A 12802-nucleotide genomic window follows, 5' to 3' on the forward strand; every position below is an offset into this window, starting at 1 on the left:
AGTGTGAAATTGAAGGGAAAATGACAATAATCACACACACATGGTCTGGCACACACACACACATGGTCTGGCACACAGACCCACACACACACAGCACCCACATCTACACACACATGGACTAGCACACACACACACAAGCGAGCGGTCAAGCACACACACACGCATATGGCCGTGCGGAAACACACATGCTCACACACACACTGACAGACACATTTCTGAGGCCCTGGCAGCTCGAAACGTTCCCGGGCGAGGCTGATATAATGGGGCGTTTGGAAGGCGGTTCCCTCCCGTCGGAACGCAGCGCTGATGTTTGCCTTGACTGCGGCTCCATTGTCTCTCTCATCAAAGTGCCCTCACCCCGAAGTGCCTCACAGCCAGTAAACAATGTTGAACCATGTTCCCTCATCCCTCTCACCCTCGCGCTGATTTATGACATCACACTTCTCTACCACACCGAGAACCTTTTCCCTCGCTTGATTCATTCTCTCTAATGAGTTAGCTGATGCAGAATGACGTGGTGTAATGAAAAGGTAAAGACAAGCAAGCCGGCGAGACATAAATAAGGCTGGGAGCCGCAGGAATAATGACAGGAGTTTAATGTCCAATTAGATTAAAAGGTTCGGAGACACAAAGGCAGGAAGCGGGCGCTGGTGACTGAGCAGCCCAATGAAGCTCAGAGAGACATTGATTAACGCTAAACTGATCCGTTACGCCCATCGGAACCGCGCTGATCAACAACTCTGCTTGGCACCGTGTACACTGCTTAACCCACCGTGTGTGTGAGAGTGTATATGTGTGTGTGTCTGTGTATGTGTGTGTGCCTGTTTGTGTGTGTGCTGGTGTTGCTTGCATGTGTGTGTCTCTGAGTGTGTGTGTTGTGCGTGGTGGGGGTGTGTGTAGGTGCACGCTGTAATTTCTTGTCTGTGTGTGTATGTGCATATGTGTGTTTGTCCCTGTGTGTGTGTGTGTGAACAGAGCCCCACCCCAGGTACGTTATGGTTTTAAGAGGGCTTGTATATCCATCAGCTTGCTACTGTTCTCAAGGGCACCCAACAGATTGTTTATTCACCTTTTTGTTTTTGCTTATTAATTTCATTCATAAACTAAAGAGCAAGCCAAGCTTAACCGGTTTTACAATCTACTTTTGTTGATATATGAGCTCAGTAAAACACTAGGGAGTTGTCTTCACAGCAAGGTTCGACTGTGCATGGTTGCCATCGAGACAGGACAGCTTTGTGATAGGTTTGAGGGGTCCAGCCATCATCACATGACTTACAGCCAGCTCACACTGCACAAACAATGTCCGACAAACACCAAACACTCCAAACATTATACTGTTGGCTGTTGGGTTTAGAGAGTTTGGAAAGATTACTATCATTTTCACACTGCCCCAACAAACGCCAACAGGCCCATCACAACAAACCAACAGAACCAACAAATGTTGGCTGTTGGTTTGGTGTGATGGGCCTGTTGGTGTTTGGTGTGATGGGCCTGTTGGCGTTTGGTGTGATGGGCCTGTTGGTGTTTGGTGTGATGGGCCTGTTGGCGTTTGGTGTGATGGGCCTGTTGGTGTTTGGTGTGATGGGCCTGTTGGTGTTTGGTGTGATGGGCCTGTTGGTGTTTGGTGTGATGGGCCTGTTGGTGTTTGGTGTGATGGGCCTGTTGGTGTTTGGTGTGATGGGCCTGTTGGTGTTTGGTGTGATGGGCCTGTTGGTGTTTGGTGTGATGGGCCTGTTGGTGTTTGGTGTGATGGGCCTGTTGGTGTTTGGTGTGATGGGCCTGTTGGTGTTTGGTGTGATGGGCCTGTTGGTGTTTGGTGTGATGGGCCTGTTGGTGTTTGTTTGGTGTGATGGGCCTGTTGGTGTTTGGTGTGATGGGCCTGTTGGTGTTTGGTGTGATGGGCCTGTTGGTGTTTGTTTGGTGTGATGGGCCTGTTGGTGTTTGGTGTGATGGGCCTGTTGGTGTTTGTTTGGTGTGATGGGCCTGTTGGTGTTTGGTGTGATGGGCCTGTTGGTGTTTGTTTGGGCAGTGTGAACTGGCCTTTATGGGTCATCAGCCTGGGTCTGTAGGAGGCCTGGCCTGCTCATCCTGAGGCCCAGAGATGAGGCCAGGGGATGAGGCCCAGAGATGAAATTAAGGCCAGGGGATGAGGCCAGGGGATGACGATGAGGCCAGGGGATGAGGCCAGGGGATGAGGATGAGGCCAGGGGATGAGGAGGAGGCCAGGGGATGAGGCCAGGGGATGAGGCCAGGGGATGAAGATGAGGCCAGGGGATGAGGCCAGGGGATGAAGATGAGGCCAGGGGATGAGGCCAGGGGATGAGGATGAGGCCAGGGGATGAGGAGGAGGCCAGGGGATGAGGCCAGGGGATGAGGCCCGGGGATGAGGCCAGGGGATGAGGCCAGGGGATGAGGCCAGGGGATGAGGCCCGGGGATGAGGCCAGGGGATGAGGCCAGGGGATGAGGCCAGGGGATGAGGCCCGGGGATGAGGCCAGGGGATGAGGCCAGGGGATGAGGCCCGGGGATGAGGCCAGGGGATGAGGCCAGGGGATGAGGCCCGGGGATGAGGAGGAGGAGGAGACAGGAGCAGAATCTCAGGCTGAGGCACGTGTGTGTTCAGCTGGGAGAGAAAGGAGGCCGAGAGGCTGGTGAGGGAAAAGGAGAGACATGACTTTCACTGAGTGTGCGTTTGTGGAAGGGAGGGTTAGGGTTACAGTTAGAGTTGTGTGTGTGTGTGTGTTAGAGCTGTGTGTGTGTTTGTCAGTGGAGAGAGATGGATGGCATGATGAGAGCTGTCTGCTTTGGTGTGGGCTGTCTACACTTCTTACACATCACCCACAACCCATCATCTACCTCTTCACCCCTCCACCTCACCACCACTCCATCTCTCACTCTCTCCACCTATTCATCTCCACCTCTCCACCTCTCCACTTGTAGCTAAGAGTAGCAGTTTTACAGGGTCCAGATCAAACACAGAGTGGGACTCTGTGTGTGTTTCTCTATCTCTCCCTCTCTACTTCTCTTTCCTGCTCTCTCTCTCTCTCTCTCTCTCTCTCTCTCTCTCTCTGTCCCCCTATCTCTCTCTCTCTCTCTGTCTCTCTCTCTCTCTGTCCCCCTATCTCTCTCTCTATCTATCTCTCTCTCTCCCCCTCTCTCTCTCTCTCTCTCTCTCCCTATCTCTCTCTCTGTCTCTCTCTCTCTCTCTGTTCCCCTATCTCTCTCTATCTCTCTCTCTCTCCCCCTATCTCTCTCTCACTCTCAAGCTCCATCAGCCAGGATGTTTGTACGAGTAGAGATCGTTTTATCTTCATATTGACTGAATTTACATGAGCGGAATTTCAAAGGAAAACATTTCCCCAACGTCTCGTAAATACACATTTGAGTCATTCTGCAACGTAAGAACGCAACCGTCCTTCACACATCTGGAGAATTTAGCAGAGACAAATACATCTGTTAAATTCAATAGTCATCACTGAGTGTCATCTCCCGCACGTCTGTTGTGATCAACCCACGTATCCCCGCTTGGCACGTGATTTACGGATTCAAAGTGTGCTTCTGTAGCTCTCTTTTTCAAACAAGCTTGAAACCCTTGTCAGGCACTTCAAAGGGATACAGGATCTTATTTGTGCCGAAAGCAAGAGGAGAGGGGGAGGAGGGGGAGAGGAGAGAGGTGCGGCTAAGGGGAGAAGAGGGAGGAGGAGGAGAGGGAGATGAGAAGTTGAGGAGAGGAAGAGAGTAGTGAAGAGGGGGAGGAGAGGGAGAAAAAGAGAAAGATAAGACAGAGAAGAGGATGCTTGTCTCTAATGCAATACCAGAGTAATCAAAGCCAAGGTCTCACAATCTTCCTCCTCAACAGAACTTCATCAAACTAACGACCTGGGCTTCGACATCACAGGTCACACCGCCAGTACACTAGCTCAGATCCTTTGCCTCTACTTACAGCAATTAGGGGGAGGAGGGATGAGAGGGGGCGGGGGTGATGTAGTAAGGGTACTCAGACCTAGAATAGGTTTGGAGTGAACTGGGGAGTAAAGTATAAACTGTAGAAGAAGAACTCAACTCCCAGTCAAACGGGCAGCCCTCAAATCGAACAGCACAACAGTTTACCACTGCCAATGTTTCATTCATAAAGTGTTTCATTGCGTAAGATTCGATAGACCATATTTCCCAATTACCTCTGTGACTTCAGTAACAACCTCCCACCCGCAGACATATATCTGGATGTCCTCCCACCTGCGTTCTTTGATCACAAAGACAACTCTTACCCCCCTCTGCCATTATGACCACGCTTCCTGTTTCTTAGGAAGGCATCGCCAAAGGCCTGCCCGGTGTTTGGAGACCATTTGTTGACGACGGTGTGAACTCTGTCCGTCAGGTGAAGTCAGGTGTTTCAGTAGCGTATCTCTCCTCTCTGAGGCGAAAACGCCGCCGCCATTTGCATCGCAGAGTGAGGAAAAATCGAGAATTACATCACTCTGAAAGTGGGAGAAGTTAATTAACTCGGTAAGCCTGGGGGCCCTGTGCGAAACGCCTCCCCAAGCAGGAGTGGGAATGACCCCCAGCTACCGAAGACCTGCTTACTGATACAGAAAATGTGATTGCTTTTTCATATTTCTGCGCTGTTTTTAACGTTTGCTGTTTTTTCGCTCCGGGACATAGCGACACCCAGAACACATTACAATAGGTGTGCTGTGGGAAAGAGAAGAGGGCGGGGCGTGGGGAACGGTATTAGTTAAATGCATTTTAATCAATAGCGTTGAAACATAATGCAGCGCACGCCCATTTAAAGAAGAAATTAAATGCATCCGGAGCGTTTGTGGAATGTTCGTTCAATTTATATGTAAATCTACTATCTTAATTGGATGACATCACCCAGGTGCCAGAGCGTGTGAGAGTACCTGGACCCCAAAGTAGGGTGAAGGATGCAGGGATATCTCTGGAACCTATTGTACAGTGTTGTGGAAGAACAACAGTATGTAGAAATACACTGCAGCTCTGAAGACTGAAGGCTGAATGTGTGTGTTCTGCGTTCTTGCCCAGGGATCTCCCTGCAGCGTGTGTGTGTGAGAGTGTGTTTACGTGTATGTGTGTGTGCATGCGTTCATGTGTGTGTGTGTACTGGGGGGGGCAGGCGTGTGTTGGTGTATGTTTTTGTGTGTGTACTGGGGTGTGTGTGCATGCATGTGTGTGTGTGTGTGTGTACTTGGGGGTGTGTACATGTGTGTGTGTGTGTGTACATGTGCTTACTGGACTGACATGAGTCCCTTCCTCCTGACCAGGGACTGTCTGTCACACTCATTATACTGACAGCAGAGGATGAGTAGGACAGGACAAACGAGGCAGTGAGAATTCTCCAGGAAAGTGACCCCTGACCTCTAACATGAAGATTATACAGCACACACTGCACAGTCAATAGCTGGATCCCAGGCTCCTAGCTAACAGTGTCAGCCTGGCTGGCACCTACTAGCTCAACTTATTTTCTAATGACACCTAAAGTATCTACTGTGTGGTGGCTTTTGTAGGGTAGGGGGGTGTCAATCAGTCAACAGCCAGGCGGTCAGACAGTCAGTTGGTCAGTCAGTCAGCCAGCCAATCCTTTGAACAGTCAATCAGTCAGCAAGTCCTTTGTACAGTCAGTCAGTCGGCCAGTCATTTGAACAATCAGTCAGTCAGTAAGCCGGTCATTTTAACAGTCATTCAGTCAGTCTAATGGTGTGGAGCTGAGGGAGTTGAAGACACCTGCGTCTGCCGGCGGATAATGAATATGATGATGATGGATAGCGGCCTGCCTCCCCAGCCGCACTGCTCTCCAGCGGAGGGTGATTTCAACAGTAATTGGGATCCTTCGTGACTTCTGGTGAAGCCACTGATGATCACGTCATGACAGGAATACAGATAATATTGACATTACTCATCTCGAGACGCAAACCTGAACACACTGCTTCACAAATCAGCACTGACAACCCCCAAACCGCAGGAGAGACGGGAGCCAGTCTGGACTACTGGAGCCTGGTTCGGTGTCCTTTGCGTCGCCGAGGCAACCAGCCGGAGTTTGAGAGGCAGTCTGATGATGGGCCCTTGGGTGACGCGAACCCATCAGCCAGGAGCTTGTGTGTGTGCCACACAGACAAAGGTACATACGTAGTTCCCTAACTAACTGTGCGGTGTTTGCCGTTTTCGCCGGCGGTGTTTGGATGTCATTCAGAGCATTTGAGATGAAAACAAACCCCATACCTGGACTTAGCTGGTGTCCTGGTCATGTGGTGTGTCAGGTGGTGAGTCAGGTGGTGAGTCTGATTCTGTCCTCTCCCAGGGTTCCAAGGTGTTGTTGGTGGCTGATGGGTGACCTCTGAGTGGAGGTGCAGGGGGCACCCAGGCTGGGGGCGGGCGGGGGGGGGGGTGGGTGGGTGTTAACGACCATCTGCTGGGAGAGAGGGGGCAGGCATCGCCTCCTTAATGAAGACGAATGTGGAGTGGAGCTGACCAGGAGGTGCCAGGCGGGGGGCTAATGACCCTCCTCGACCAGAGAACTAGAGAACCAGAGATCCAAAGAACTAGAGAACCATATTCATAGAACCATAGAATCAGATCTCAGAGACAGCCCTACAAATCAGCACTGGCAGAATGCTCTTCCTGGATTCAATGCTCTGTACATCAACTTCGCTCTCTCCACAACCCACTCTTGGTTCCATTTTACCACATGATCCATTATCCATCTCTTCCTCTGTGGCTGTTGGTAATAGGTGCATTATGAAGCAGTTCACACCACTCCATGCTAATGAGTTGCTGTCTGAGAGCAACCCTGTCCATAAAGGGTGAAGAGAGACGCTTTATTGTATCAAGCTCTTACATGAGTAGTAAATGGATGCTGTTGCAGAGTTAGTAAAAGGTGCAAGGTACAGATTGCTCGGCTCTAAACTCTTGAAGCTCTGTACGCTGTGCCGGTGTTTGGCCGTCGAGGTCATACATAATTCAAGAGGGGTAAAAAAGTTGGCGAAGGCACCAGATAAGTGCAGTCTGAGAAGAAAATACAGTTTTGAAGTGAAGTGAAGTATTTTGATGTGCATACTACCCACTAAGAAGAGTGGTTGTCTCGACTCTACAGCTCTTCACTTTCAGCCTGCCTGAAATGGAGAGCAGGAAAATAGTTCATCTTCAGGAAGAACTGGTGTACACCTATTCCGTCAAGAGGGGAACTGAAAGCATCCTTTTGAAAGGAGGTTGGAACCAATTGAGGTTCGCCAGATATAAAAGATGGGTAAAATAACAGCTCGCAGGAAGAGGGGAACCTGTTGAAAGATTGAAGTGGAACTTACCCTGCTTGTTTCCTGACACTGATGTATTCACAACAGCTCAGCCAACCGACAGCCCTGTCTTGTCAACGCACACAGACTCTATCTTCCTGTCTCACTGCAGCAGTAAACAAAAACCAGGGCGCCAGACAAGAATACGTCTCGAAAATTGCACTCCAGACCTTTCTAAAAAGAGATTCCCACAATGACATGATTTGTTTACAAATGTGTTTGCGACTTTCAATATTCCTCTGAGGGTTGTTTCTGTTTCCTGTTCCATTTGCGGTGATGTGTCCTTCAACCCTGTTCCATCCCCTGTCCTCTGAGTGTTCTAGAGTCACGTAGAGTGTTGGGAACACTCTACGTGAGACATCTTAGTGGTCCCAGAATAGACATGTTCAGACTTATGAAGGGGGAGAGAGAGAGAGCCAGGGAGAGAGAGAAAGCCAGGGAGAGAGAGAGAGAGACAGGGAGAGAGAGAGAGAGAGAGACAGGGAGAGAGAGAAAGCCAGGGAGAGAGAGAGAGACAGGGAGAGAGAGAGAGAGACAGGGAGAGAGAGAAAGCCAGGGAGAGAGAGAGAGCCAGGGAGAGAGAGAAAGCCAGGGAGAGAGAGAGAGACAGGGAGAGAGAGAGACAGGGAGAGAGAGAGCCAGGGAGAGAGAGAGAGCCAGGGAGAGAGAGAGCCAGGGAGAGAGAGAGAGCCAGGGAGAGAGAGAGAGACAGGGAGAGAGAGCCAGGGAGAGAGAGAGAGCCAGGGAGAGAGAGAGCCAGGGAGAGAGAGCCAGGGAGAGAGAGTCAGGGAGAGAGAGAGCCAGGGAGAGAGAGAGAGTCAGGGAGAGAGAGAGAGTCAGGGAGAGACAGAGCCTACAGCAGACACCCCTAGGCCTGACCCCTGAAGGGATGCTGAAATGAAGAAGCAGCCTTTGGCCCACCGGCTGTTTTCGACACAGAGCTGTCATGTCAGCAGGCTTTTACTAGAACATTCCTGTTTAAAAAGACAACAGTGGCAAAAACACACTTGTGAAGAAAACGAGAGATACACCTGCATTTCTTGCCATTTGTTCAGTCCTCTCTACTCTCTTTTGTTTCAAAGGTCATTAGTGAGTGAGGGAGGGTGAGGGAGAAAGAGAGAGAGAGAGAGAGAGTGAGAGAGAGAGGGGGGGGGGAGAGAGTAAGTGAGTGAGTGATTGAGTGAGTGAGATTGAGGGATCTCTGTGGACGATGGGATGAGGCATTTCCAGGACCATCACTCTGGCACTCCACTCATCCCTGTCGGGATGATGATGCATGACGAGATGATCAAAGAGCACTGACGATTATGAGAAACAGCACAAACACAAACACACACACAAGAGAACACACGCAAACAATGTCAGACGATTATGAGAAACTGCATGCAATTCCAAGAAGTGTAACTTGTTTAAAACGGTGCAAGTTATGTGACCTCCACAAGGCCTGTTCGTTTCAATCCTTTCAGCTGGGGTTGGTGTGTGTAGGGTACAACAGTGTTGATTGCTCCTCTGAGAATTTGTTAGCTGGTGGAGGACAGTTCCACCAGATTGATAACGTTAATCACTTTTCCCTCTTTCTTTCTCTCTCGTGTGCTCTCTCTTTCTCTCCCTCCTCACCCCAGCGTACTCACTCTTTCTCTCTCTGGCTGCACTAAAAGGGTTGAGTCAGCCCTCAGTAACCTTATGTTTGACTGGGATTGTCATTAGAAAAATCAAATGTGGATTAATGACAAGCCCAGTGGGAGGACATGCATTACCTTAAGTGACTATTGTAATATAGCTCGGAGAAAAATCACCAATGATCCCTCTTGCTGGCATTGGAAGGAATGGATGAGGTGCTTTACCACTGTTGGAAGTGCTGCTAGTGTCATCAAGAACCGAAATTGATTCCCCGAGTGGTAGAAAGCTAGCAAGTGCATTAATCTGGCTGCAATTGTAGATCTTCAGAAACTCTTATGGGGCCAATCCCAGGTCTAATTTCTGCCTCTCTTTTCTCTTTTCTTCTCTTGCTCTCTTTCTTCAGTCTCTCCGATCCCCCCCCCCCCCCCCCCCCAGTCACACACACGCCTCCACACCTATTACCACCCACCCCCATGATATGTTTCGTCCAAAGACACACCAATTTACATTCATATAGGTTAGGGTTAACCCTTGAAATAGTCAAGATACACACACACACAAACAGATACATAGATTCTTAGAACTTAAGTTAGATGAATAGAAAAGACCATAACCCAGTAAATAGACCTGAACTGCACTAGTTAATATAGACAGTTCCTGTGTGCTCCACACTTTACAGCCAGCACACACAGCCTGAATAGCTTGAGAGAAAAACAACCCCCAGGCAAAAAAACATGACATCTTGTTTCGGAGTGACCTAAATGATTCAGGACCAAGCTCCAAAATATGATCAATCAGGGGCACAAACATGTAGGTTTGTCTGGGAGTGTCTCAGACAAGCTTCCTATGCTGCTGCTGTTGTTGCTGCTGTTGTTGTTGTGCCCCCAGCCTCTAGTGTTGCTTCTTCACACCACACTCTGACATTTGCAAACACACCGTGACTAGCTTAGCCGGGGGAAGGAGAGGCCAAATCACTGTAGGACCGGTAGAAGATCGCTGCTCAGGGGACGTCCACACCCGGCAAGGACACTTCCTGTGATAATCATGTAAACAGCACTCTGTTACATCTAGGTGACCTTCACAAGCTCCAAATGTTGCCCTTTCATGCATTTTAATAGGCATTAGGTATGCCTCACCCCCAAAACCAGATTTTCTTGGTTGCTATTAGAGACTCATGGCATCCTTGTTCATTGGTGTACTTACACTAACCCCTGCTGGCAAGATGGGAATACTTCACACTGTCCTGAGGAACGCTCAGCTGTGAACCTGGCCTTCAAGCCCAAGCTGAAAGCACTCTTGGTTATCAAAGCACAGTACTGGCAGTACAGGCCTACTCTACTGTCTTTGTAAAACATTCATGTCAAATCTGTAATGGCAAAATGTCATTTTTTGGTGAGGAGGGAGGGTTTAGGACAACATGCCTTGTTTTTTAATAACCACCAGAGGTCATCAGAGGTTTTCGTCACTGCTTTAGCCGTTGCACGTTCTTCCAACTATTATGGGCTCAAATGGTCTATTTGTAAAAGGATTTAAAAAAAAAAATATATATATATATATACATTTGATCAAACGTCACCATGACTGAAAGCCATGAGTAAAAAGACATTAGACTGTAAAGATAAGTAACTAGTTTACATTTAGCAGACGCTCTTATCCAGAGCGACTTACAGTAAGTACAGGGACATTCCCCCCGAGGCAAGTAGTGTGAAGTGCCTTGCCCAAGGACACAACGTCATTGGCACGGCCAGGAATCAAACCAACAACCTTCTGATTAATAGCCCGACTCCCTAACCGCTCAGCCATCTGACTCCCTGGTATCAAACACATGTAATGTTGTTGCCCAGCGATTCCCGACCTGTGGGCTGCGGCCCACTAGTGGTCCGCTAGGGTGATACAGGTGGGCCGCCAAACCAATGAAAGCTAAAGTATGAAAAATACATATAAAAAATATATATATACTGTTGGTAAATGATTATGAAAATTCTTACTAATTTCAAAACGACATTTTGCCCAATTCATCATGACCGAAACACCAATAGTTGACCAGTGTGCGAATTAGGGGGGGGGGTCTTAATTAGGGGGCCTGACCCCCCTAATTAAGACTGGGATCCCCCCAAAAAAGAGGTAAAAACAACAGGTTGGGGGGGTTGACACATTTATATATCGTTGTTACCTGTAATCGTAAATATGACAATATATTTACCATATTCATTCAATAACAGTTTGGCGATACTTTATGGTAGGGAATATCACACACAAACACTGCGCGCGAGTGACCAGTGTGCAATACAGAAGCTGGTTGAATCACCTCAGAATGTCGCTACCGCATAGTGAGGAAGTGCAAGAAAGGTAACTTAGCTAGCTAATACCAAAAAATTACTAATATAATTTAGTTTTGTCACGGTTGTATTTGTGATGGCAGTTAGCTAAAGAATATTCACAAGAATGTTAATGATAGAAGCAGCGCTTTACTGGGTTCCCTTTACACCCTGGAGAGGAAGTTGACCCCCCCATTGTCATTGTACAATTTGCACACTGCGCTTGACACGTTTACGAAAGACCAACTGATATTTCCACCTTAACTTGGACATGCCCTCTGCTTCAAACCACTATGCACGCATCACTTCCGCATATTGCACATGTCAGGTCAACAATTTCCGGTAGCTTGCAGTTATGTAAGTTCTCAAACACAAAGTAGTTTGAGTTTGGGTAGCCTCCCCTAAATGACAATCAACGATGTACATAAGATTTTATGTTACTGCCCTTCAAGCAAGAGGGAAAAGGGGTTCAAATTGCACGTTTCAAGCTACATCGACAATTACGAAGGTAAGGTTTATCTAACTCACACAGTAAAAGTAGCTAGCTAGCTATCTAGGATTTGAGCAGTAATGTAAGCTAGGCTAGCTAGCTAAAAAAAAAATTACTACATTATAATGTACTCAATTATCTGTCAGTTTGCTAGTCCTTAATGTTAACACATAAATAATTGGTCTGTCATATTTGTTCCCAATGGATAATGTAATGGAACATGTCTGTCTCAGTTTCTAACTAAAATCTGGAAACAGGACAGATCTCCATGAGGGCAACCAGTCATGAAAAAAAGCGAGAGGTGGCAGTCTCAGTGTTGGGTTTATAGAGCAATAGCAAGGGTTAACATAACCTGTTCTGGTTATTAAAAGTCAGCAGGAAGTTCTAGGCCTGGCTGTGGTACTAGTTGCGCAGATTATCTCTTTACAATGTGTGCTTACTGTGGCAATGATAGATACTTTGTCTTTGATTCGCTCAAATACATTTTTCCATGAAAGCGAACTGTTTGGCACCGGTGGTGTTGTTGTTAACATAGGCTATGTGATAAACGCGAATTAAGTGGGATGTGTTGGGCAATCGCAAAAATATTTGAGCTATGCAAGTGGGCCGGAAAGTGGAAAAGATCGGGAATCTAGCCAACTAGTACAGTATTAGTCTAGCTATCTGAGTAAGTAGCCTACACACAGTACTGTACAGTACTACACGCTCAGTCGGGAAATAACATTTCCCTCATCAAGCATCTGAGTTCTGACTTGGGACATTGTATTTTTGTGAGATAAGATAAGATATACCTTTATTCGTCCTACAATGTGCTTCACCTTGCTTTCAACCGGCTATCTTAAACGGGTTCAGACACACGTCCCTATGGACAGAATGTTTTATTTCATAGTTTAGACCCTTTACTGTTTATTTTGAGCTATAGGCTAATAGCCTAGCCCTGTAGTGTGCCAGCTAGCGCTTACCTTCCTCTAGTGTAAACACAGGGGTTGCCATGACAACTCGGAGCACGCTCCACGAGCAAACATTCAAGCAGCCAGGGGGATAGTGCTTAACAACGGAGGCGGAACT

This window comes from Osmerus mordax, chromosome 14 (assembly GCF_038355195.1).
Source record: "Osmerus mordax isolate fOsmMor3 chromosome 14, fOsmMor3.pri, whole genome shotgun sequence".
Classification (NCBI taxonomy): Eukaryota; Metazoa; Chordata; class Actinopteri; order Osmeriformes; family Osmeridae; genus Osmerus; species Osmerus mordax.